This window comes from Ambystoma mexicanum, chromosome 5p (assembly GCF_040938575.1).
Source record: "Ambystoma mexicanum isolate Mex_15411 chromosome 5p, UKY_AmexF1_1, whole genome shotgun sequence".
NCBI lineage: Eukaryota > Metazoa > Chordata > Amphibia > Caudata > Ambystomatidae > Ambystoma > Ambystoma mexicanum.
In genome coordinates, this window is record NC_090930.1 from 389,723,911 (window position 1) to 389,750,467 (window position 26,557).

Sequence of the window (26,557 nt, forward strand, 5' to 3'; positions counted from 1 at the left end):
TAACATCCAGAGCTTTGAATCGCACCTACAACCGCATTCCAAATCAACACAGTTCTCCCGTTATCGCAAATATTGCACAGTGCAAAGTTTGCCGTGAATTTTCATTTTGGGGAATTCTTACATGTGTAAAAAAGCTTTTAAATGCTTCCGACTTTAATTTTAAGATTTCAAATTGTTTCTTGGTATTAGATCATTGTTTGTGTTTGTGTGCAACTATCCAAAGCGGCTCCCATAAGAATTTATAGCAATTTCAGAAATTTAGACCATATTTGGTGTTTTTGCCTAGTCTATTCTAAGGATAACTTTAAAAGCCATTCTGACAGCTTGACAGTCAATTCCGTTTTCTCTTGTGTTTGAAAGGGGGAAAGTGGGATTGCAATTCTGTTTGAATTTTGCCATTCCTGAATACCTGTGCTCTTCTCCTATCTCTTTACACTGCATATTGGGGGATTCGAGGGGTGTGTAGGGGAAACCTTTAACCACAGTGCTATCCTATCTGAAACCACACACAAGTATTATTTACTGTGCTGAATTGTTTGCTCACTGTCACTCCTTGTGTATTAAAGAGATTATTCTGTGTTACCTCACCCCGCTGGAGAGTGTGGTGTACCTATTCAAACCTACTGTGATACAATTTTAAATACATAAATAAATCTTTACCTTTGCAAACCAGCCTGATTCCAGTTCAGTGTGACCAATGGGGTTCCAGGAGAAGGGCGATATATGAGTGGTATATCGTTCAGAATAAAGAACTTTTAGACAAAAATAAATAAGGATTTCAGTTCTGCATTACATGCTAGGAGGTTACTTGGGTGTATGCCGGATTGAAATCACTTACAGGTTGGGGGCTCATCATGAGATCCTGAATTAGACATACCATTTGTGACAGTCTAATACAGCGTGCTAACTGATGGGGTACATACACCTTGTTGGGCTACCATACTGTGCTACATTGTAAAAACACCCATAGAAATACTCAAAGGAGTTAGACCTGTTTTCCAAAAGTAAAGTAACCCTGAGATAAGTCAGAAGGACATTAATATTTCTGAAATGGGGACCCCAGTGGAAATCCATATTGCAAGGGAACACCTACTGCACAATTGTTTGTCGGGGGTGAATGGTAGAGCAGGATGAGAAAGTCTGGCTTCAGGAAATCAAACAACAAGTCACTGCCACAGAATTAGATAAATGGCAGGACCAGGGTCCATTACACCAGGCACTTAGTGAACTGTATATGGCCCCAAAAGTAAAAGAAGAGCAATGTAAAATTGCCAAAATAGTGGCTTACCTGTACCTCCACATTGGAGTAATACAGGAAAAATATGCCGAAAGCCTAGATCTGGCAAAGAGCAAGTACAATCCCTAGAGAAAATCCAGACTAATCTGGACTCTGCAGAGCAAAGGCTCCAGAGTAGACAAGAAGCTGAAACAGAGGCTAGGCAGTATGCCTCCAAACTGCAAGAAGAACTGATGCTCTTACTGCAAAAGAATGCAGAGCAAGATGCCCAGATACAGATACTGCAAAAAGAGTGTCAAGAATGGTTGGACTCTTTAAAACAGAGCCAACAGAAGCTGGAGCAGCAATTTAACTATAATAGAGTCTGTGCAGAGCAGATAGTCACCCTGCAAAACCGACTAGAATCCTTAAAAGAGGAAAATAATAAATTGATTATCAAAGACCTAGAATCACAAACAGAGTTTGATTAAGAGCGCCAGAAAGCTGGTGCATTAAAAAAAACAGAGGGACGACCTGGCTGCACAAAGGGGCACTCTAACTCAGGAAAGGGATGTCTTAGGCCAGGAAGTCAGCCATTTAAAAACCAAATTAGAAGAAAATCACCTGGCCCTTCAGGGACTGGGTGAACACAAAATGGACTATGAAAAGCTGTTAGAGCATACCAGCAGGGTGGAAGATGCTCTGGCAAAGAATAATCAGGCCAGTAAGGAGCAAACTCAGGTGGTGAGTCCCCTGCAGCAAATGTTGGCCCAATACTCCCAATGCAGACAGGAAGCACAGAGAGACAATGAGTCTCTCTGAAAAAAAAATGTCAGGCTCCATAGACAGATAGCCATGCAGGAACAATTAATAGAGACCAGTAAGGCCTTAATAGAAGAACAAAAGGGTCATATTCTTGCATGCCATCAGGGAGTAGGGGCTGAAAGAGATGAGGTCAGATGGGAGAGGGAAACCCCTGAGCATAACCTCGTGAAGCATGTTCTCACGAGAGACTTTAATCCCTTTAATTCCATGGACTCTGCAAACCCCATGTCCACTGGCTCACATGAATCAAGGGCCATGGGGATGATAGACTTCAACCCAATGGGAAATATAGGGCTATAGGTCAGCACCTCCCAGAAATGGATGGGCAGGCGACTATGTACAGGTTGCCAAGTGCTAGGGTCATCTTCTCTGATCAGGGAGACTCCAGAGAGGGGAGAATCAGAGAACTGGATCCTCAGAAATATAAACTACCAAGAGATCAGGCGGTACAGTTTGGTGGGGAATTCCATGAGACTAGGCCCACCAAGAGCATACTAAAAACCTCTTCCCAGCTAGGACAGTGAGGGGGGTACTCAACCAATCCTGGGAGCAAGGAAGCGTCAGAAGACTCTTCTGAGCGCCACAGGTCTCAAGAGACTAGGCCCCCACATTCTACCAGCCATTCCCAAGCTTGCAGAATCTGGGAGAGTCTAGAAAATCAGACAGTCAACTCTGGTAGCAGTGCCTCTGAGTCAGAGGATGAGTGGACCAGGGTGATTAGAACTAAAAAGGCTAATGAAGTTAAGAGGGCTTTACTCAAGGATCCCCTAAAGCAAATAAAAGCTATTAGGAGTGTCATCACGCCCTACCACAAAAATGCCAAATATTCAGTTCGGGAGCATCTTGAATTATTTGAGCAGATGATGGAGACTTTCCACATGAAGGACAGCCAAAGCTGTATTCAGTACGTAAAGTAGATATTTTACCCTGAGTACTCCAGCCTCTTTGTAGGGCTGGAGGATCCGAACCATTACAGATGGTCCACCTATAGGGGGGCCATCCTGAAACATTTTTCTATTCATAGGAACCCTCAAGAAGCCCGCAAGGCAGCTTTCAACCTACAATGTGGGGAAGACCAGGCCTCACAAGAATTTGTTCAGGAATTGAAACGCGCCTTTGCGCAGACAGCTAGAAGGGAGCGCACTGACAGTAAGGAATTTGTGAACACCTTCTTTCATGCTCTCCCTAAGTACATTATGACCCAGCTAGTGAGGGACTTTCATGAGAAAAGCTCACGAGACTGGGTCATTGAACAAGCGACGTGCAACTATGAGGTGCAGAAGCCGCTGGAAAACAAAAATATTAGCAAAAGCCCCAGACCAACCAACACCCCTGCTGCTGCTAAGGTGGCGGAGGTGAAGGTTGCTCCCATTTTAGATCTGGAGATGGGGGGACCTAAAAACCTTCCCACGCAGAATCCGACCAACCCGAAACACAGACCCTCGGGCCAATCCCAAACGGTGAGCCAGGGAGGTAACCCCACAAATGGGACAACTAACTCCCTGACTACCTCCGCCCACGCTACAAGGGCAACAGACCAATCCTGGCCTATGTGTGGACTCCTCCAGCCCAAGGGGGGGATCCAACCAGACAGCTGGAAACCCAGGAAACTTCCATCCTCACTTTCCCCAGGAGGGCAGTAATCCTCCAAATGCCGGACCAAATATCTTTCCCCGGTACCCGCCAAACTTCAACCCCAAAACAACCCTCCTTTCTTTCCCCACTTTCCTGAGCCCAGACAGCCCAATCCAGGAGAAGGAAGGCCAAGGGTGGAGGGGTACCCAAGATATCCTAACCAGGGGTATTATTCCAGAAGGGATAGTTATCCTTCCCAGGATCAACCCAGGGTAGACCCGAGGACCCCGTACCAGCCAGAGAGGCCGTCCCAAATAGAGCGCCAGGTCCAGAACATGCACAGGATCTGGGTCACATGCTAAGGGCTCAACAGAACCCTCAGATGAACATGGTGGACCAGAACTCCTCAAATCCAGGGTCTGGTGCCCAAGAACAATGACGGGTGAAGAACCCTGACAACCCACTGGTTCCCAATGGAGAAGACACAGGGGGAAAGGGTGTCTAAAGCCAAATAGGAAGCTTCCCTCCCCACTTGTGTAAAGCCCCTGGAAACCCAGGAACCAGAACCAAAATCTCCTGCCCCCGAATGTCTGCAACCCAAGGAGCAGAGGGTGGGGAGGAGAAATAAAGAGCCTTAAAAGGCCCATTTTGTGGAAGCGGTGCAAATCTTCCAGTTTGAAGGAGAGGGGACCTCAGAGGATTCTGGGAGAAGGGTCTTCTCCTTCAGGGATGGGGGAACTCCTACCAAAGAAAAATGGTCCCAAAGGATCCAAATCCAGACTGGGTAGATGAGGGGACCGAGTTAAAACCGCCCATCATCAAACCCCAGAATGACCAGCACAGAAATCCCCTTGTTCAAACCCATTCTGGTGACTGCCTCCAAAAAGGGGGGGGGGCAGTCCAGAATCAGAACCAGGGGAGTCCAAAACTTCCCCCATATCTAGCTGTCACCTTTTCTTACAGGTTCCCAAGATCCCAAACAAAATCCTGCCCAAATCACCTCTCTGAGTGACATTCTCAATCGCTTTGCAATTAGTTTGGACCTAATAAACGTCAAAGCTTGGTCCCGATTAGCGGGTAATCCCATGGACTTTGATGACCCAGAGAAAGAATTTCGGCCAGCTCAACTGCTGCCATAAGCAGTTGAAATTCAGATTGGAGAGGAAGTCACCATCCCAGAACGGACCCGACAATTCTCACTGGAAGTAAAAATTAAAAGAGGACAGAAACTGAAAAATCCTGATGCCTATGTTCATCTTAATGCTCATTTCCAACAGCAAGGGTTGGGGGTAAACCCAACACCACTAGTCAACATAGAACACAACACCATTCCAATAGAGGTGGATAACAGCGACCTAAAGAGTATCACTCTGGGCGCAGGCACCATTATTAGAATGGCAGTTGATGACTGACATTTTTCCATAGATTTCGGTAACGAACTGTTAGGACCAATCCCCAAGGACTGTTTTGACAGTGATAGCGACGATGACACAACACCAGGTAGGATCTTCACCCGGCATGGGGGGAATTTCCTGGTGTACTCTTCCTGCCCTTATGGTAAGGAAGATGTGTCCTGTGACTTCAGGAGGGATGAGGTGATCGTTCAAGTCCACAAGGACTGCCTTCCCCAACTGAAGCCATTAGTCCAAATCAGCACTTTGACCAGGGACTTCTCCACCCAGCTGGAGGAGCCTCTGAGATAGCCAAACCAGAAGTCCTTCCAGGCTTCAGGCAGATGGTTGAAGAGAGAGTCTACCTAGCTGATGCATGTGAAACTCTGGAGCAAAAGCAAAAATTGAAACAAGTTTTCTTAGATTTTCAAGATCTCTTTGTGGTGGACTCATATGACTGTGGTCGCACCGACATCCACACAACAACAATTCCCACGGACCCTGGCATAACTCCAGTTTTTGTGAGGCAATATCACTTGCCTCTCACATCAATGTAGTCCCTTAGTGAAATAATTTTGAACCTTGAGTCCCATGGGATAATGTGTCCAGTCCACAGCACCTTCAATAATCCGGTGCTGGGGATTCTGAAAGCAAACGGCCAGTGCTGACCTGAGGGAGCTCAACAAATGGGTCCATAATTCCCGATGGCCTTTTCCTTACATAGTCCAAGGGCTGGCCCACATCCAGGGGTCAAATGTATTCACTGCAATTGACCTGACCAATGGGTACTGGACTGTAACTGTCAGTAGGGAGGACCAATACAAGCTGGCCTTTACCTTTGGGGGGCAGCAAGACACATGGACCCGGACTACCTTCGGATACATCAACTCCGCCAATGAATTTAACACCTTTCTACATAAGGCCATGCCCGACCTGGGTGAAAGGGGTAACCTGGCCTATGCAGATGATGTTCTAGTCAAAAGCTCAACTTTGGAGGAACACATAGCAGAGATCCGTTATGTTCTGACACAGTTGAGGACTGCAGGAGCAAAATTATCTTTCCAAAAGGTACAATGGTGCAGAACCTGTGTCAATTTCTTGGGGCATGAGATAACTCCTCAGGGTAGCTGTCACCAGGAAAAGAAAGTAGAAGCCCTCCAGAAAATAAAAGACCCCACAATTCTGCAGGAACTAAGGAGCCTCCTTGGACTAACTAATTACAGCAGAAAGTTCATTGAGGACTACGCAGAGATCACAAAACCCCTGATCCACCTTTTGAAAGGGGGGGTCTAGTGGGAGTGGGGTCCAGAACAAGCCGAGGCAGAAAGACAACTCAAAATAAGGCTCTCACAGGCACCTTGCCTAGCTTACCCTGTCAAAAACAAGGAGTTATTCTTGGAGACAGGGTTCTCAAATACATGCTTGACTGCAGTATTATATCAAAAGCATGACAAGGTCAATAAAGTAATCTCCTATGCGAGTAAGACTTTATCCTCTGTAGAGGAAAAAATCAACGATTTTGAGAAGGTACTCCTGGCAACAGTGTGGGCATTGAAGAATTACCGTCCGTTTATCCAGGGGGAACACATCATAGTGGAGACTCCACACCAACCTTTGCAATATCTTCAAAGTGACAGAATCCGGGCCGGAAATGTGAGTAATTCCCAAATTACTTCCTGGATTCTGTCAATGCAAGGCTTTCCTGTGGAGGTCAGATATGGCCAAAACAAGAAGAGTCCCCTCGCGCAAGGTCTGGCTGACTTGCATGATTGTGCCAGAGAAAACTGTCTTGAGGACGAAAGTCTTAAAATCAAGGACACCATGGAGGCCTACCTTAATTCCCCACACAAAGTCTTTGAAGAAGACCAATGTGAGTGAATGCCCACTGTCTATGTGGATGGGTGCTCCTTCCATGTTGACAACAACGGGGAAAAGGAACTTGTGGCCGGCTTAGGGAATGCATGGGTGAATGATGCCCCAGAACCCTCCGCTGGGTACAAAACCGGTCCCCGAAGTAGTCAAGTGGCAGAGCTGATGGCTGTGCATCAAGCCATCCTCACTGCTGTCCAACACCAACTCCATGAACTGGTCATAATCACAGACTCAGATTATGTACGGAACGGGTTTGTGGTGCACCTGGTTAACTGGAAAAACAGAGGCATGCTATGTTCTAATAATAAACCATAAAAACATGGAAAATTAATACAAAATATTGATGATCTGGTCACCTCGAATGGGATGACCATCTACTGGAAAAAGATCAAGGGTCTTTCTAAAGTAGAGGGACCAAACAAAACTGGAAATGATCTAGCTGATCAATTGGCCAACACCAGAGCCATCCAAGGGGATCTACTTGAGATCAAGTCGCTGTTGGGGGAAATCCAAGTCACTGCTATCACTAGGTCCCAGACAAATGCTCACAATTAACTCTCAACAGCACAATGGAGTAAGGAGACCCCAGATGCTGATTTGATTACAGCTCAAAAGGGGATCCAATAATTGGTAAGTTTTATCAACACATTGAGGACCCTGAGAACTTTCCCCTGATGGATACCATTTACATTGGGAAAGAGGACCTCAGAGTGTTGATGAAATGTCTAAAAATGTTCCAAATCCAAGACGGTTTGTTGGTGAGGAGATCCATAGCTGGCCATGACCATTGGGTGGTCCTCACCTCATTCCGAAGCCTGATGCTAAGTCACGCCCATGATGCGGCCACAGCTGGTCATCGGGGGCTTCATACAACACTAAAAATCTTGCAAGAGGTTGCATACTGGCCACTCATGGGTCAGGACCTCGACCAATACTTGAAGGGGTGTCTTGTGTGTGCACAATTTCAGCCAAGATCACTCACACACCGTGCTCCCGTCCAAAATAGGGGGATGACACTGCTTTGGTCAGATTTACAAGTCAATTTTATCGGGCCCGTGATTCGCTCCTCTAGGAGGAACAAGTACATGTTGACCCTAACATCCTTGTTTACTAAATGGGTGGAATGTCTCCCGGCCCCAAATTGCAAGGAAGAAACAGCAGCTGCCCTGATGATCAACCACATCTTCTCGCATTTTGGACTGCCCCAATGGATTGAGTCAGACCGAGGTAGCCACTTCACTAGCGAGGTGATGACAAAGATGTGGGAGATTCTTGGGGTCAAAAGAAAACTACACATTGCCTACCGGTGGTGGAGTTGAGAGATACAACAAGACTATTGTGAGCATATTAAAAATGTTTGTGGCAGATTCTGGGCCAAGTTGGAACATTCGATTACCTCTTGTCCTGATGGCCATCAGATCTACCCCTTGTGCTGCAACAAAAATGTCTCAATTTTAGCTGATAACTCGACGAAGGATGGTGCTACCCCAGCATCTGCTCTTCAGAACCCAAAAGCAGACCTTGATAAATGCCTCCACAACTCATGAGTATGTGGAGAATCTGAGAAAACACCTTGAACATGCTTTTGCCTATGCTCAGCGGAATCTGGAGAGATCTGCAGACAGTATGAAGACCCACTATGACCTTAAGACAACTAAAAAAGAATACCAAGTAGGAGATCGGGTCTACTTGTACAATTTCCAAAGCAACCAAGCCAAACAGCACAAACTCAACAGTCGCCTACAGAATCTGCATCCCCAAGGGCAGTTTGGCAGAATGGGAAAATAAGTGGGTCCACATAAATCAGCTGAAGAGTCGCCATCCTAGGCATACTTTGCGGCAAATAGAGCCAATCAGAAATCTAGAGGGGTTCATTCCGGCAACCTAGAAGATTCCACCTGTTAAAACCATTAGTAAATACAGGCGGGGAATATTGTAAATTGTATTCAATGTATGCATCTGCCCCACTACACGAGTAGTAGTGGGGAAATTTCAATAACCATGCTCTTTTCTGTTTTATAGCATTGGAACCAAGAATTTCTAATTACCAAGGAGGACCACTCGGGGACCGGGAGGAAAGACCCAAGGAGCCCGGTGTATCGCTCCATACTCCCATCCAGAACCGGCGAGGAGAGCCTGTCGATCCAGCACTGATGGGAGAAGCAGCTGAATTTCTCCACCTGGACCAAAGAAAGAAAGAACATCCCAATCTCCCAACTTCCCCTTGACGGGCGGTCAAACTCAAGTCGGGAGGGGGGCTCTGTGGGATGTATTGACCCACTTTGGCTTTGCTATCAGCACTGTGTTATGATGGTGCCAGAAAACAGCAAGATGGCCCCAAAACCCTGGCGCGTGCCAAAACCTCTGAAAATAAGTGAAAATGGAGTACAGAAGAAAAAAGCAGTGCTTTGATAAATGAAACCCAGAATCTTGCTATAAATCCCTTTTTCTTTGTTGTTGAAACTGCAGAATGCCGGTACAGAACACCCTCAAACATCCAAAATTCTTGCTGGGTGCTACAATTCACTTAGTTTAAGAAATCATTGTGAACTTACAAAGTCCTGAAAAGCTGAGAGCAGAAAGAAATGTCCACAGCAAAAGTGGCATGTCTGTGGATCTGTCAAAAGTCTCTGGGTGCAGTACCCTGGGCTGCCTGAATGACAGCTGTCAGGAGCCTGCCTGATTAAACTTTAACATGCATAAACTGAAATCAAATGTGTGCAATCTAAGAGGCCTGTTACTGATAGTAATCCATCTTGTAATTGTTTTGATCCCATGGTTTAAAATCTTGAATGAGAAATTTGCTGTGATTTGGTACAACACGTTTGTTTTATGCTAAGGAAATTTCAACAGAATTAACAGTTAAATCAAACCTGGCTAAAGCTACCAAACTGGAATAACAGGTTTTCTCACAGAAGGAAGGTCTTTCCTCCCTGCAGGAAATCACACTAACCCTCTAATTATGAAGTAGGAAAGAACCTGTTCTTCAGAGGCATGCGGAACAATGACCAGCTGCTACTAAGGAAATACGAGGTGTGAAGACAGTCGTAAATGGCCTCTGCCAAGAGCAAGCAGGGAGGAGACTGCCCCTGAACTGCAGGGAGACAAAAAGAGGCGGACCCAAGCAACCATCTGTGGCTGAACATTAACAAAGAACACTTTTTTAAAAGACAGATAACTTACTGTTTAAAATTGTGAAAAATATAAAAGTAACAGATTTGTGAATCTAAATTTTGGCTGCCTGTTTCAAGAGGCGGCAAAATCATGTGACATGCTCTGGAAAGAAACGGCAAGAAATGTGATTTTACGCAAAATGTATTTCTGCTAGAAGTATGAAACTTCATACACTTATACCCATGTTGATGTGCACACTTGTAGAAATTTGCTTATAAATTGGACATTGTGTTCCTGATGAAAAGGGCAAAATTCTGTGAAAAGCGGAGACAAGATCCCACGGCTACAGGGTTTTGAGGAGTAGCAGCTATGGAAAATATGTAACCTGTATATGTGATTATTATAGAGGTTGCACATGTGGAAATATGTATTGTGCCAAAAGTAGATTTTGTGTTCCAGGGGCTAGGGGTGGATTTTCAGCCTCATAAAATCACACCATAAAGGTGATACTCTGTTTCTCTCCTCCTATCAAGGCGGAGAGTAGACTCTGATAACATTTTAAATACATAAATAAATCTTTACCTTTGCAAACCAGCCTGATTCCTGGTTCAGTGTGACCGGGGGGGGGGGGTTCCAGGAGAAGGGCGTGATATGAGTGGTATATCGTTCAGAATAAAGAACCTTTAAACAAAAATAAATAAGGATTTCAGTTGTGCATAAATAACATGCTAGGCGTTGACTTGGGTGTATGCCGGATTGAAATCACTTGAATCACATACATTCAAAGGGGATGTAAGACACTATAGTCACCTCATCTGTCAAATATGGGCTTGTAATGTATCCAATTCCGATAGCATTGATTGTGTGCAACTGTAATAGGAAACATAGGACTGCTAGAGTATTTTTGCAGGACAAATGTTTATGGCCTTTTGGGATGTATGTGAATGTAAGTTGTAAGGCAAGTGGAAGTGGCTGCTACAGGCTACTGTACATTAATTTCACCAGTCTTTTTATCATCCCCTTGCTCATCTATTCCTTTCGTCCAGCAGATTAAGGTCTGGATATCCCTTGAGGGGGAACAGTACTACACTCCTTGGATAAGACTAGGTGCTCTGAAACATTTAGGAGGGTGATTTGGCACACTATAAAATCCTTTTAAAATATCATAACATAACATTTGGCACAGTATAACAAGATGTCTAGCATATAAATAAAACAAACCAACAAAACAAATATTGTATCACATTACAATGCTTGAATTGCATCCTATTCAAATTATTAATTGAAAGTATCCTAATGATTGGCTAGTTAGTTCTCTGCCACAGATGGTGTATAAGGGAATTAGTCCTTCTCACGGTCCCTTTGAAGGCCCTGTGTCAGGAAATAGTCCCAGTGCACTAATGCTTCTTTTGTTTAGTACAGCTTTCAGAACCATGCATGTTCTTATTGTATCAATTCATGTCCTTGTGTATGCTTTGCAACAATCTACAGTGTCTCAAAACATTAGGTAGGAAATGTAATGCATATTGTTAGCCCTATACACAATGAAAACGTACAAATAGTGCCATGTTATCGAAACGAGCATTTCTTTCAAATGAGTAGAAATGCCTCAGATTCCAATAAGTGGCCACATTGTTTCTTCTTTTACTCAGAAGGTAGCACCTTGCAGTAGAAGGGAAGATCAGTATGCCTCAGGATGGAATGAAGGAAAGTAGCAAAAGGTGGAATCCTCTAGCCTTTGCTTTCTGGGTTTGTCACTCACTTCATCTCCGTTCACAATTTGAAAGGCAACCGCCAGAAGAGGAGACTTCTACTCTAGAAGCAATGAATCTGTAGCAGGGTGGGTGTGTCCTGTTTTTGCTATGTGGGTAGTCTATGCTGTGCCCTGCTTTGGAATGCGATTTACGCTGTGTGATGTTATGCTATGCCATGCCATTTGTAAGCTGCAGGGACATGTAGTGCAATGTTGGTCTTTTAGCATCCATTTGTTTTGTACTCAAATGCATTTGTGTTGCGAAGGGTTTTGATGTCGAAATCCCATTTGCCTTCAACACCCTCCCTCATTGCATCTAATTGTAAACCTACACTGTTCCCCTTTTCCATTAATAATTCTCCCTTCTGAATAGCGATTGTGTAACCAATTTCAATTTTTGAGGTATTTGAAGAAGTGTTGCTCATTTTTCGTATTTATTTTTAAAATTTATTTGTTCAACAGGTCGTATTTTTTAGCTCATGATGCTGGTTTTGTGTAATTAATTAGGTCATATTATGTCAAGCTATATTATGTTTAATTATGCGATTTTGCATTGCAGCGCTTTGGAGCATATGTCAAGTAGCACTTCATAAAACATAAATAATGCAGTGAGAGCCCAGTTCCAGAAGAAAGCAAATATACCTGACATAGCCCAACAAATGTAAGCTACACTCCTTTTGGAGTGCTGTTCTAACCTCTATTAACACGAGAAGCTAACTGCAGGTCGGGTTGAAACTAGTAAACAAATCTGGATAATGCAGATGTATTCCAGAGGCGCCCAACCTAGAGCAAGAGGAATCCTGGCTACCACACAACTACAGACATTTGTATGATGTTGCAAGCCGGCTTCAAGAACCCACAGGGCACTGAAGCCAGAGATTTGCTTTCAGAGGAGATACAGACCATCCAGTGCAGAGTTTCCCAAGGTTCTTACAAAGCCCCCACCCTATACAACCTGTACACAAAACCGCTCTTTGATAGGTTGGACTCCCTCGGCATAGCTTATACCAACTATGCCGATGATACACAGATCCTCCTCCCACTCACAGGCAGCTACGACGAGGATGCCACAAATCTCCTCCATATTTAGTCTACCATCGAGGCATGGATGGCAGAAAATGGGCTGTGCCTCAACGGTGATAAAATTGAGATTATCATCATGGGCCCTAAAGAGACACTAGCTAAACTTAGCCAACAATACCGATAATTCTGTCATCCCAGTATCACCAGCAGTAAAAACACTAGAGGTGTTCCTAGAAGTGGCATTATCTATGACCCGCCAGGTCAGTGTCATCACCTCTGCATCCGCCCACACCGCCAAACTCATAAATGCAGCCAAACCTTTCCTCTCCAACCAAAATTACCTAACTATCGCAAGAGCTACCATTGGAGCTAAATTAGACTATGGAATGCTCTCCTAGCGGGAACATCGGCCAAAAACCTAAAAAGACCCCAAACAGTTCAAAATAATGTGCTCAGATCAGCCCTACAATACCCAAAAGAGACCATATCATGCAGGCTAGACAAGATGCCCACTGGCTTCCTGTAAAAGAAACAATCACTTTCAAGACTCTCACCCTAAAACACAAATGTCTAAGCCTCTCTGCCTCTCTCTACCTATCTGAAACTATATCCAGAGACACCTCCTATCGCCCCCAAAAGAACCTGCCACGCCATTAAACTGTGCATCCCTCCTATCAAAAGAGACAAAGCAGGTGGAATCGGCTTCCCACACTTAGCATCCAAACTGTGGAACACCTTACCTAACTCACTCAGAGACGAGACCGTCCTCACTGCCTTCCGGAAAAAACTCAAAACAACACTCTTTAACTAAGTTAGTGGCCCATCCTGACCATCCCATCACATCTCCCCTTCTCCTTGTTTGCAACTAAGTATGTACAGTGCCTCTCCTCTGTATTGCATGTCTCTATGATGTCTGTAACAGCGCCACAATGCCCCTGCGCTGCTGCGTGCTTTATACATGTTAATAATAAATAAATAAATAAATAAATAAATAAATAAATAAATAAATAAATAAATAAATAAATAAAATACAGTTAAAAACCCACCATCGTATAAACGTTCCTTCCTAAAGTTCCCCTCTCGTTTCCTTTGACAGTTCACAGCCATTTGATGAAGTGGAAGGGTGTGCGTTCACCTCTTCCCTTGTGCATGGTTTTCACACACCCAATCCCACAATGGCACTCTGGACTGGACTTGAGGAAGGCTTCAATGCCTGGCCTCTCCTTAGACAAAGATATACTCACATCATCATTTCATTCAAAAGGCTGTCACTACATATGTGAGGAAAGTTAATCATCCCTTCTCTACCTACTGTTTTAAGGGTGCATTGCCAACACAAGCAATGGTGGGGGCACGCACCAGTTGTGCAAGTAATGGGATGGTATAAAAGTCAGGTGGTGGGTGCCATCGGGAGGGGTGACATCAGTAAGCACAGCACAGATAGCATATATATGGTTTGTTACCACACAGGAGCTAGCGCATCATAAGGAGCCCCATGGTGGAACCAAATGGAGGATGTATAATTTGTTTATTGATTGGGTAGCTGTCACGACACGGGCATAAGGGTGGGTGTGCAAGAGATTTCAGCAGACATAGGGGGAGGGGCTTTTGCGCAATATGTGAACATTAGAGAAGCCATGTTTTTTAGGCCCATGTTAGGAAAGTGTTGTTGCAGATAGCTCATAATAAAGAGATGCATGCTTTTGTGACAGCAAAGGTAATTTCTTGATAATTCAGCAGAAACTATGCGCAGAAATGTTGCAAGATCAAAGTGAACCAGGAGAATGCAGTCCCATTGAAATCGCTCCAGGAGATACTTTCGAGGAGATACTTCCAAGGCCAATGAGCTAGGCACACATCCCCGACACAGCAGAGGCAGCACTGCAGAACCACCACCACGTTACATTCACATGGCATCAGGAGGTCGCTCCAACACCACCTACAACTAGTAAGCCCTGAAGGGCTTGTTTCACTATTTCTGCCTCGCTCTTTAAATCTGAGGTGGTGAGCGCTTTACAATCATAGTTTTTCTCAAGATGCGCTGAGCAGGTGTGTGGTCACCCTCCCCCTAAATTCTCTGAGCAGTGTTGGCTGCCAATTTGTGAGCACTGAAGCGCTCTGACTTCTGGGCCAGCCTGCTCACTGATTGGGTATTGTTCCTTCTTCTGGGTCTATCAGAGAGCCGTCAGACGAGAGCCGGCCCCCATCAAGGCACTCACTGGCCCTGTCCAGAGCTGGAGGGTGCTCCTCTCCAAGTCTCCACTGCTGCAAATGTCCCCCAGCCCATGTTGCTCAATGAACAATCTTACAGTTACCCCTCGGGACCATGAAAAATCTGCTTCTACATTGCTCCGGTAAACACACTAGATGAACCCTGCTCTGGACTACAACCCTCTGCCAGGTTTCTGGCTGAAACTTGCCTCGCTTCCCATATAGTCTAACTGCAAACTGTAACTTCTTGCTCACCTGATATGTGTATATGTCTTAAACTCACATTTAGATTGCCTTCCACTGCTTATTAGTGCCTAACTCAAAATTCTTCTTAAGTGTGCTTTCAAATCTGTGCATCCTCCATATTGTGCTGTATTTATAGCTTTTTTGTAAATTTGAATTTAGATGTGCTTTAAAATCTCTCCACTCCCAATTTTGTGCTGTTTTTAGGGCTTTTTGGTAAATTCAAATGTAGGCAGTAGTCAAAGTGGGCAGAGCAGTTGGGAGCGGTGCTCCTCTACTTTTTAATATGAAGTTTAAAATGGTTTACTTTTAAAATAAAAGTGTAGGAAGTAGTTCAAACTTGCACTTCAGTGCACTGCACTGACGGTTCCCTTATAGAGCAGGCACATGTGTTTGGGGGTTTGTATTGTGCGTGGGAGGGGCATGACGATGGGGTTTGTGGGAGCGAGGGAAGGCAAGTGGGGAACATAGTTCCACTACTTCTTTTGGTACATTTCTACCACTTAATGTAGATGTGCTTTTAATCTGTTTCATCTGTTTGTCTTCAATGCACACCTACTCCTTCTGTGCCTGCCTGGCTGCTAGGCCACTTGGTTGAGGTCTCATGCATTGTGCAGCTCCCCTGTTTTACTCTCTCTCTCATCCACTACTTCCATGGCACTCTCTATCTCTGCTTTATATTCTAACTGCTATTCTATCTCCTATCCTTCCTCGTTCACAAAGTCTGGAAAAAAAATGGACTCTAATCCAGGCCTACCTATTGCTGACACCTACGTCAATGCCACTTCCAGGCTGACTATTATGGACATCATCTTCTCTGTCCCCTCTCCTGACCTATGGACCACCATTTGATCTCCACTCTTTCCCCTATCTCCTCCTCACCCATCAATAGTAGCACTAGGTGGGAAATACTTCTGGCATACTTCTCATCCTCTAGGTGCATCATTAATGTCTGTCACAATGGCACGATCATGGGCCAATGTTTGCAACCTACTCTTCTACTTCTCAACTGGCCCCTGCCCTCTCTCATGAATGTCATCCCTTCTCCTGCCACTCCTCCTCTTCCTCTCCTCTCACCTCTCCACAATCACCGAGGGGAGTAGCATGCCCACGTTCCCCCCCCTAAAAAATCCTCTCCAAACCCAGACCCAATAGGCCTGGAGGTGGAGTGGCCCTTATCATCCCTTGGTGGGTACCAGCCTCCACCATAACAATTCAATCCTACTCCTCTTTTGAATGCTTTGTCAGCAAGCTTGTCACCTACTCTCCCTCTGACCCTTGCACTATCTCTCTCTTTCTTCTGAATGGGCCGACCTCGCCTCCTGCCTCTCAACTGCCTCTGACAAACTCCTCCTCCTTGGTTACTTCAACATCCATCTTGACTACCTTGAATCATCCACCTCTCAGTTCCATGTACTCTGTGACTCCCTCTCTCTTTCTATTTTCCCTTCTGGCCGTCCCACTCTGCCTGTCACATCCAAGACGCCCTAATTTCTGGGAACATCCCTATCTCCAATCCTGTCACCACCCCCCTCTCCTGCTCTGACAACTCTCTCCTCGCTCCTGGGACTCTTTGGCCCTCTATACAACGAACCCCAGCCCTGCCAGCCTCATTCACTGTCATCACACTTATGAAGCAAGTGTCAGTTACTATGTTTGCCTCCATCTTCACCTGCCCCACCCCCACCTCTCCCTTTTACTCTGTCCTTGCTAACCTGCACCTCTTCATCACTAACACTCTTGACGTCCTTGCCCATGTCATGATGATCTGCCTAAAACCTGCCTCCAAGAACAATAGCTGGTATGACTCCGATCTAGCATCTCTGGAATTCAAGTGCAGAGTTACTTAACAGAAGTGGCAGACCTTGGGTTTACTGACAAACTGGCCTGCTGCCTACTCCAAAGGCAATATCATTTCTCTATCCTCTCCAAGAAGTGGGCCCAATCTATGCATCGATCTAACGAACTACTAACAACACGGCAAAGCTTTTCAAAATCTGCCAGGAACTCACCAATCCAGCTGCAGTCTCCACCTCTCCCCTCCCATCCCAGGCTCTCCGCACCGCTTTGGCCTCTCATTTCACATCAAGAACTCAGGACAGCTTATCCTTACTCTTCTTCACACCCATCTCCACCCCCACACCTGCGCCATGCATACCTTGGCTCTTCTCCTTCCACACCCTTCACTCACTTGCCTCCTGCCCATAGTACTGAATAATGTCTCTAAAGTGGTCCGCTCTATGAAGGTCTTCTCCAAACAGGTGCTCCCCTGCTCCTCCAGAACCATTAAGGACAACATCTCTTCTCTTGGCCCAGCTCTTGATGACTTCTGTAAAGACTGCTTCGCCAGTGGCTCTTTCCCTCTATCCCTCAAGTACTACCTTTTGAACCCTCTCTTAAAAAGCCATTTGCTGGCCCCTCCGGCCCAGTTAACTATTGACCCTATTCCACTACCCCCTTCTTGGGTTAAACTCTTGGAGAAGCTGGTCCTCCCCCAACTGACCCACCACACCGATATTGTTGGTTGCTTTTATGACCATAAATCTGGATTTCGAGCATCCAGAACCATTGAAACTGCTCTTCTGAACACCTGCGAAACCATGCTTGCAAATCTCCATTCCAACTATCCTACTGTGCTCATTCTCCTTGATCTCTCATCTGCTTTTGACACAGTCAACCAGTCATAAACCGACTCGGTGACACTCTCAGCATCACTGACTGGGTAGTGGATTGGCTGACCTCTTTTCTCATTAACTTCCCTTCCCTGTTACATTTGGGCCCTTTCTGTCCACCACCTCACTCTCTACCTGTTGTGTCCCTCAGGGCTCTATCCTACAGCCTTGGCTCTTCAATATCTATCTTGCCCCTCTTGCTCACCTGATTTCCTCCTTCTCTCCTCATTTCCAGTGGTATGCCAATGACACACATCTTTCCTTCAAACTTCCCTATTCTACCTCCTCTTCCTTCGTTCTGATACCTGACTGTCTGTCCGCCATTCAGTCATGGTGTGCAGCTAATGAACTCTGCCTTAATGCCAGTAAGACAGAGATCCTGCTGATTGGGACACCTGTCCCCTCTGTTCTCCCTCCTTCTGGCCACCCTCTTCAGGCCCTCTACCCCCAGCATCTTGTGAGGCCAAAAACCTTGGGATCATCTTTGATTCCACTCTCTCCTTCATCCCTCACATCTTGGACCTTACTAAGAAGTCCCACTTCCAGCTCCACCGCCTCAGAGCCATTCTTCTTTCCTTCCCCAATAGCTTAATGTCTATAGATCTCTGGTCCCCTCCAGACTGGACTACTGCAACTGCCTCTTTATCAATCTTTCTATTTCCTCCCTACGCCGACTCAAGCTAATCCAGAACAGGGCTGCAAGACTTATCCTTTGCCTCAAGCCCAGACACCATGTCTTTACAGCCGTAACATTTCTCCACTGGCCCCTGGTGGCTGCAAGGATCAAATTCAAGAACATCTGCATCTTCCGCAAGGCTTTGTGGTGCCAGAGATCATGCTATCTCCAACATTCTCTCCCTAAACACTCTCCTGCTAGAGCCCTACGCTCCTCTCACTCCAACTCTTTGACTGTCAAACGCTTTTCCAAGCAGAGATTGGGGGTCAGGTCTCTCTCCTTGGCTGGCACCTCCATTTGGAACAGCCTTCCTACCCCTCTCAGACTTGAGCCAGACCACCTCAAGTTCTGGAAACGGCTCAAAACGTTGCTGTTCTCTACCTCTTTCCCTTCCCTGCTAATCACCCCACTGCAGATGTGACTGGTGGATTTATCCTCACAAATCACACAGGATTCCAGGCCCTTCTTGCAGTCGATATCAGCACCCCACCACACTGCAAAGCCTTTGCTGGTCCCTGGTTGGCAGCTTGGCATCCCACCCCTGAGAGTCACCTGCACTTACACTTAGCCTGAGCTTCTCCTCCATGTCTCCCCTTAGCACTTCCCTCCAGCAGCACTTGCACACTTCTCTGCTCCCCCACTCCCTCCCCATCTCTGGCACTTCTCCTCACTGCACTTGCATGCCCGAATACCACAAAACCTAGTAGGACCATGACTGTTTTTTACTGCTTTTGCCATTGTATTTTTCCTGTGTTCCCTTCCCATTTAGCCTTGTGCTTTGAAACACTACTCAGTTGTACAAATATGCCTAACAAATGCTCAATAAAATGTAAAAGAAATTATAATTGGCAGAGAAATAAAAATACAGTCACAATGTGATACCGTTTCTTTTCGGAATACACTTGCCAGGAAGGCGTGAGAAGGGAGAAGGTGGGCCAGAGCAATAGGGTAAGAGGTGTGGGGCGTGCAACAGCGAGCCAATCAGTGGAGAGAGGTTCTGGTGTTGCTAGGATGCAACATTGTAAAGTGTCGTAGCTGATGCCCACGAGGTAAATCATTGGTTGGACTTGGTGAGAATGTCTCGCCCACATAGACCTAAAATGTTTTGTCTACTCTTCAGTTTGATACATTTATATGTTGCCAATAAATATGAAAACCTGTTTTCTATTGTTCCACTATCAAAGGTTCCTTATCCTGGCCATTCTCCGAAACACTACCCTGCGGTGTCCTGCACCCATTGGAAAAGTTATTCTAATATTATATCTCTATATTGGGGCAATTCAGTACAAAGATGGTCCAGGGGTGTGTCCATGATCCCAATCAACCCTATTGTTCTCCTGTTTGTCCACTCTGACTCACTTACAACAGTTGAGAGTGCCTACCTCCGACCCTTGTGCTATATACCAATATTTTATCACAGATTGCTCAGGGGTCTCCCCACGGATGTGCAAGCATCCTGAGTGGAGGTGGTTGGAATTGAGGCGAATGGGTGACCAGAGATACACACTGACATCATACACTTTTGGAAGAGGAAGCAGGAAAGGGAGAAAGACACAACAGATAATGCAGTCAAGGCAGAGGTGATATTGGTGCAATATACATTAGCAAAAATATCTATGGAAGGGTCTGTACTCACAAACAATGTCCCCGGGCATCTTGGCGTAGCTCCCGCCCAACAATGGGGGTCCCCATAGGGGTGTGCCACAGGGAGGATTATACCCACAGCAAGGAGGAGGGTTACAGCAGCAGGGAGGGGATCTCCAACAGGGGGCATTTGAGCCACAAGGATGTTACCAACAAGGGGGTATTACCAACAGACAAGATATTACCAATAAGGCAGAGGATACACACAGGAAGGGATGGGGTATGGATATGGAAGAGACACAGATTTGGAGGAGCTCGTTTTATAAGTGTGCAGAGGGGACGCTTTGCATGGACGTGCCCACATGGGCAATAGCAGCATGTCCAAGGGGGCCAAAGGGGGTCACAGGCATATGCGAAACCCATGCAGCAGAATTTCCTATCACAGTCCATGCAGCAACAGACACCACCCATGCAGCAACATATAAAACCCATGCAGCGACAGTTTCAACCACAGCAGGTGCCCCTCACACAGACAGTCCAACCTGCAGGACAAGAGGTTGCACAGAGACCACAGACAAACACACAGCACCAAGAGGTAGTAGTATAGATTGCCTTACAGGCTAAAGCACAAATATATTTATTTTTATATTTATTTTAAAAAAAATGCATTGGCTTTATATGGTCATACAATATAGACAACATTTTGCCATTTATCAAAACACATTTTAAACTTACCTTTAATTTCAATTCATTATTTTTGATATAAAAATGTTATCACTTCTATTAATCATTTTACCACTCTGATTCGTGAATAAATGTCCAAAAATAGTTTCACTATTGCCAAGGTTAGTGGAATTTCATTCGCCAACAAAGGTTCTCTCCCCCAGTCTTCCATTGATTGTGAGACATATTTCTTGGTGACTTGTGTCATTAGAGTCAGTCTAGTGTCCTGCACAGCTGAGGAAAATAGAACCAAGTACTTTAATGATTCGCAGGAGTGATCTTTCTGACACAGTCTACTAGTAACCCCACAGTTACCATTTCTTCTTCGACTCAGTATCTCCCTAGTCGGAAACAGATTTAGTCAAAATCTCATATATTGTTCCCTGAAATACCAGTTTGGGAATAACTCAAGGTATTTGGATAATTAGTTCAATATCTTGCTTTGTGGAAAGGCTTTTCATACGATTTGAGTGGCTGGTGGTCTTCCTGGGTTGTAATCCAGTCTTGGATATATAGTTTTTTCTTAACCCTGTCTGGATTTTTGCACAAGGTTAACACAGATTCACCCAAATCCGATATAATTATTTGGCAGATCAATCTCCATTCGCATAATGTCATGTTGTTGTTGTTTGCCAGGGCTTCTCTTAGGGCTGTGAAGACACCCGTCTTGGAGTCATCAAGACATTTCCGGTACAAGGAGAGGGATTTCCAGGTCACAATAGCTTTCATCACTGTTGGACCTAATTCCATTCTAATCGCTTGAATTGGGGTGCTCTTTGGTACACGCAATCTTTTCCCAAAAATCCCCTCAATCCTTGACCAGTTTTCAGCCTGAAATAAAAAAGAGGTTTCTGCTCCATACGTTAAGATAGGTAAAGCTTTCAAATGTTAGAATGAAATCATGGGGACATTGAGAAACCACCGAATCTTTTTGGCAGGATCCTTCCTTGGCTCATCAGGTTTTTGGCTTTGGCTCTTAAAAGGTCAAGTCTTGGGACACCCCTTCTGCTTGGATTCAGGCATACACCCAAATATATCAGTGACTTCACCGCTGGAATTCTTCTACCCATCAGATACCAAGCATTAGGTCTATTGAGGCCTTGCCCCGTCGCTGCTCCGAAGGTCATGATCCTTGATTTAGATGGGTTTATCTTCAGATCGTTTGCCTCTACATATTTATGTAACGCCTCGAGTTGCCACTGAAGTCCCACAGGAGTTTGGTCCAACAGAACCACATCGTCGACGTATAATAGTCATCCTATCATAGATCAACCGATCTTAGTTGGGAAACACATGGTGTTAAGAAAAGCATCTTCGATGTCAGACATGTACACGTTAAACAGTTTGGGTGCCAATGGGCATCCTTGTTTGAGCCCTTTGTTTGTCAGGATTATTTTGTGAGAAGACCTGATTTATCAAGTCTTATATTCACTGACCTCTCTGAATAAAGATCTTGAATAACTTTCAGTGCATTATTAGGGCATCCCCACTGATGTAATTTTCCCCAAAGTTTTGGTCAGTTAACAGTGTCAAAGGTGTATGAGAGGTCTATAAAGGCCATAAAGAGCTTGTTTCCTTTATTTCTCTCAACTTGAGCTTTCAAGATATTCATGATAAAAATGTTGAAGGGTGTTACCACGCCCTTGACAAAGCCAGCTTGCCATTCATCCCTATGGTTTGATTCAAAAGTCCACTTCACCAAGATCTTCAGAATGAGTGAGGCAAATACCTTCCCTGCCACATCCAGCAGCACAATTGGACAGTAATTGTATGGACCTGATGTAAGACCTTTCTTATAAATCGGGATGATCACTGATTCTTTCCACGTCTTTGGAATTGCCTGGGATTTCATAATGTAATCTAATAGAGTCATCAAGAAGATAGACCATTGTTTAGGGTCCCCTTTTGGTAAGACGTTAGTCATCCCATCAGGGCCTGGTGCCCTAGAGCTGTTAATTTAAGTTATTATCTCTTGAACTGCCAGAGCATCGATGTTAAATCAGTCCCACATTATGCTTTTCCTTGGCACTCTTGGTTGTTCTAGTTGGTCAAACGCCAAACATTTTGAAAAATATGTAACCCATGTTGCAGTGGGAATCAGATTTTCTACCAAAGCCTCCTGTGGCGCATCTAACCTGTTGATCATGGCCCACATTTCTGCTGTATTCTTTGATCTTATGTTTTGCAGCATAGCTTCCGCATTCTGTTGTACCAGCCATTTTTATGCAATTTATACCAGTTGCGATATTGCTGTTTTAATTTGTGAATCTCTGTCTTTGTCCATGATGTTGATTGACTCTTCAAAATACGTATTGAGTGATTGATTCTTTTATTTTGTCTAAACCAGCTAGTTCAAATGTGTGTCGATGACAAATAGTGGACTTTTTTCCAAGTCCTTTCTTAAATTCAAATGCTTTAAATACCCTCAGATAATCAATATCGGAGTTATTCTTTTGAATGGTTGTCTGGAAAATAGCCAAGTCAAGCTTATATATAAGAGCTGGTATTTTGTTTGCTAGATTCTCAAACTATTCCTTCCCTGAATCACTTCGGGGTCAAAGGAATACATTGGCCCAATATTCTTCCTAGAAGATGCCCAAATCATGGTTAGGAGATTGTGATCACTCGATTACTTTTCTTCAAAACAAAAGTGATTGAATTGACGTGATCATGTTTCATGATACACAGATGTAGTAAATAATTTGACCTCCACTTTTGACCTCCACTTTTCCCCCTCCAAGTTATCTTCCCCGGCGAGTCGCCATGGGTACCTCCATTTAGCATCAGTATGTCTCTCGAGCTATTCACATTTCTCCAGAGTTGTCCTCTTTTCTGGGATTCATTTGTGATTGCTATGTCATCTTCAAGTTCTGATCCGTTTTTGTCATAACATTGGGAGTTTAAATCTCCACACACCAACAGATGGGGATTTCTCAAATGTTCTCTTTGATTATCAATCAAAGTGACTACCTGCTCAGGAAAGTTGTTTAATTTCTGAATTCTCTGGTTCCGATATAAATTTATAAAGGCCACAATACTCTCTGGTTTGTCTTGTTCCCTATGAACTCTGCCTACCAAAAGTTGGATATATGGACTAGGGTTAAGTTCTTCAAGAAGTTCAAATTGCAAATATTTTTTAATGGCTATCAGAAGGCCAGACATGGGCCACCCTCTAGCGCCTTCTATAGCCAGATTTAAGTATACCATATATTCTTCTATAATCAGGGGCTCTCTAAACCATGTTTCTTGTAAGAAGATTACATCAAGATCAAGATTACATCAACATTTCCAGCATCGCCAACATCTTTAATAATTTTGTCTTGTAAAATCCTGAGCTATTAATCCTGTTTGGAGTGATTGGACTGGGTCCACGTGGGCAGGCGCGGAGGTGCTAGGGTTGAACTTGTGAGTCAACACCGGGGCTTACTTTGTCTCAATCTAGTAGCCTAGCAATTCTTTACTGGAGCAACACTGGAAAGATACTAGCAATCACAAGCAATGGATAGAGCAAAAGCATACAATTTGAAATTGAATGGAAGATTGAAAACAGTCTATAATCATAATGACATGTTATAAAATGTACACATTTTTGCAAATCCCGCCTGAATTTACCGAACCGAATTTTAATAAAAATGGGTGAATTAGAAAATCGGTTCTTTGGTTGGGGTGTAGCTATGGATCATAGATACAATATGAAAGTGAAATGCAGTCTCTAGCTGTTAAATTGAGTGAGTTGTGCAAGATCTAGTGAGGTGCGTTTTTGAGAAAATGAAGGCACGAAAAAAAGGCAAATAAATCAGTTTTGACAAGGAACAATTTTACTCTACACTAGGGCAATCAGGCTAGGCTATCAGATTGAGACACAGTAAGCCCTGGTGTTGACTCACAAGTTCAACCCTAGCACCTCTGTGCCTGCCCTGGCTGACCAAGTCCGATCACTCCAAACAGGATTAATAGCTCAGGATTTTACAAGACAAAATTATTAAAGATGTTGACGCTAGCACAAGGAATCAAAGGCAGGGTTTAAGGAATGATTTTTGACAATATTACAGTTATCAGGATAATGATAGGATGGCTTACAGAGTGGAACTAAGGACAAAGCAAGGCAAGTTATGCTATGGTTCCTATTGATACTCACAGTCCACTTTTAGTTTGGATTTTGGACAGTCAGCGCTCACACATGGATCTAGTCTAACACAGGACAGCCGGACAAAATCCGGAGGACAGGGTCAGCTGGGCAGGGACTGGACACCAAAGGATAGTTCTTCTGGACTGGCAATTCTGGTTACTGGATAAGCGCATCAGGAGAACAGGATCAGCAGCATGCAGTGAGAGGCAAGCCAGGTTAGTTCAGGATACTTCCGAAACACTGCAGCCTTTTCCTTGGTTATGGGGATTATTTTAGAATTGAGGCCTATCTGAAGCAAGATCAGCAAGGTTTGGCCGTGTGGTTGGGATCTGGAGTCGAGATGAATAAATGTAAGATGAACACAGGAACAGACAGGAACAGACAGGACGCTGGCCTAGGAAATCAGGAATAAGTCAGGAATGACTGTGTCCCTGTGTGTTGTCAGGGGCTCTTATTTGTAATGCCAGGTGACATCATCACAGTATATGACAGGGGCAGGCTTTACTACACACGCCCCTAACAATAGGATTGGGCAAGGGTAGTAATCTCTGCCTTGCTCTCTGCTGGTTGGATTTCTAACTGGATGATGTCAGGTTTATGACGTGAATTTTACAATGTCCCAACACTCCCACATTTACTTTACTTAAAATCCGATTTTGCCAAAAACCTACATTTCTTTACTTGCAATCTTTTGGCAAATTATACACAAAGGTTACATATGATGTGCAGCACAGATTAGTCCCAACCTCCAGTCTGTGCGACCTTGTTTCGCCTTTCTGACACATTTTGGTAATTTTACACTGTAAAGATTTGGCCTAAAATTACACAATTGTATACACAAATGTGAATTGTCCCCAGGGATGTATGTACAAAATCTTATGTTTGCCACATTAATACTTTCCTGGGAATCTGTCGTATTTCGTAACGCCTGTTCCCCATGCGGCAATGAGTTTTACCAAGTTTTAGAAGATGGCCCACACAATTAGATTGAACACTGCAAACTTTTATATGTCTGCTAATTCTTGCTTGCTACAGAAATAAGAGTCTTTAAAGTTTCTTTATAACCTAGTCTCTGGCACCAAAAGGCAGTCCCTTTGTTACTTGATTTTTTATTCTTCCTTCAACTGCAAGCAGTTGTCATTTCCTTCCAGGCAAAGGGGTTTCCAGTCTTAATTGAAGGTTTTATTGCCCCTTCACACTTGACAGGTGAGTGTCCCAGGACTGCTATTGTCCCAGCCAGGAGCACAGACAAATGTCTGATGAGCTTGTGAACTCTCATTGTCCTGTCCCATACAAAGTTTTTCAAGCTGGCACTGTGGCGGGCTGGCTGGCTGTGACAGAAGATAGCCTATGTGTGTATTATCCCCACTAACATAATCCCTTTATATTGCTAAATAAACAGGCTTTCATTAACAATTGAGTTTTAAACAGGCCATTGTTTTCTCTTCAGTCAGCACAGCCCATGTTTCCACATGTGTTAAAAACTGCTAGCATTCTTTCTTTAATTCAGTTTGCAGCTCCTCAGATTGCAACTGTCTTGGCAGCTGTAG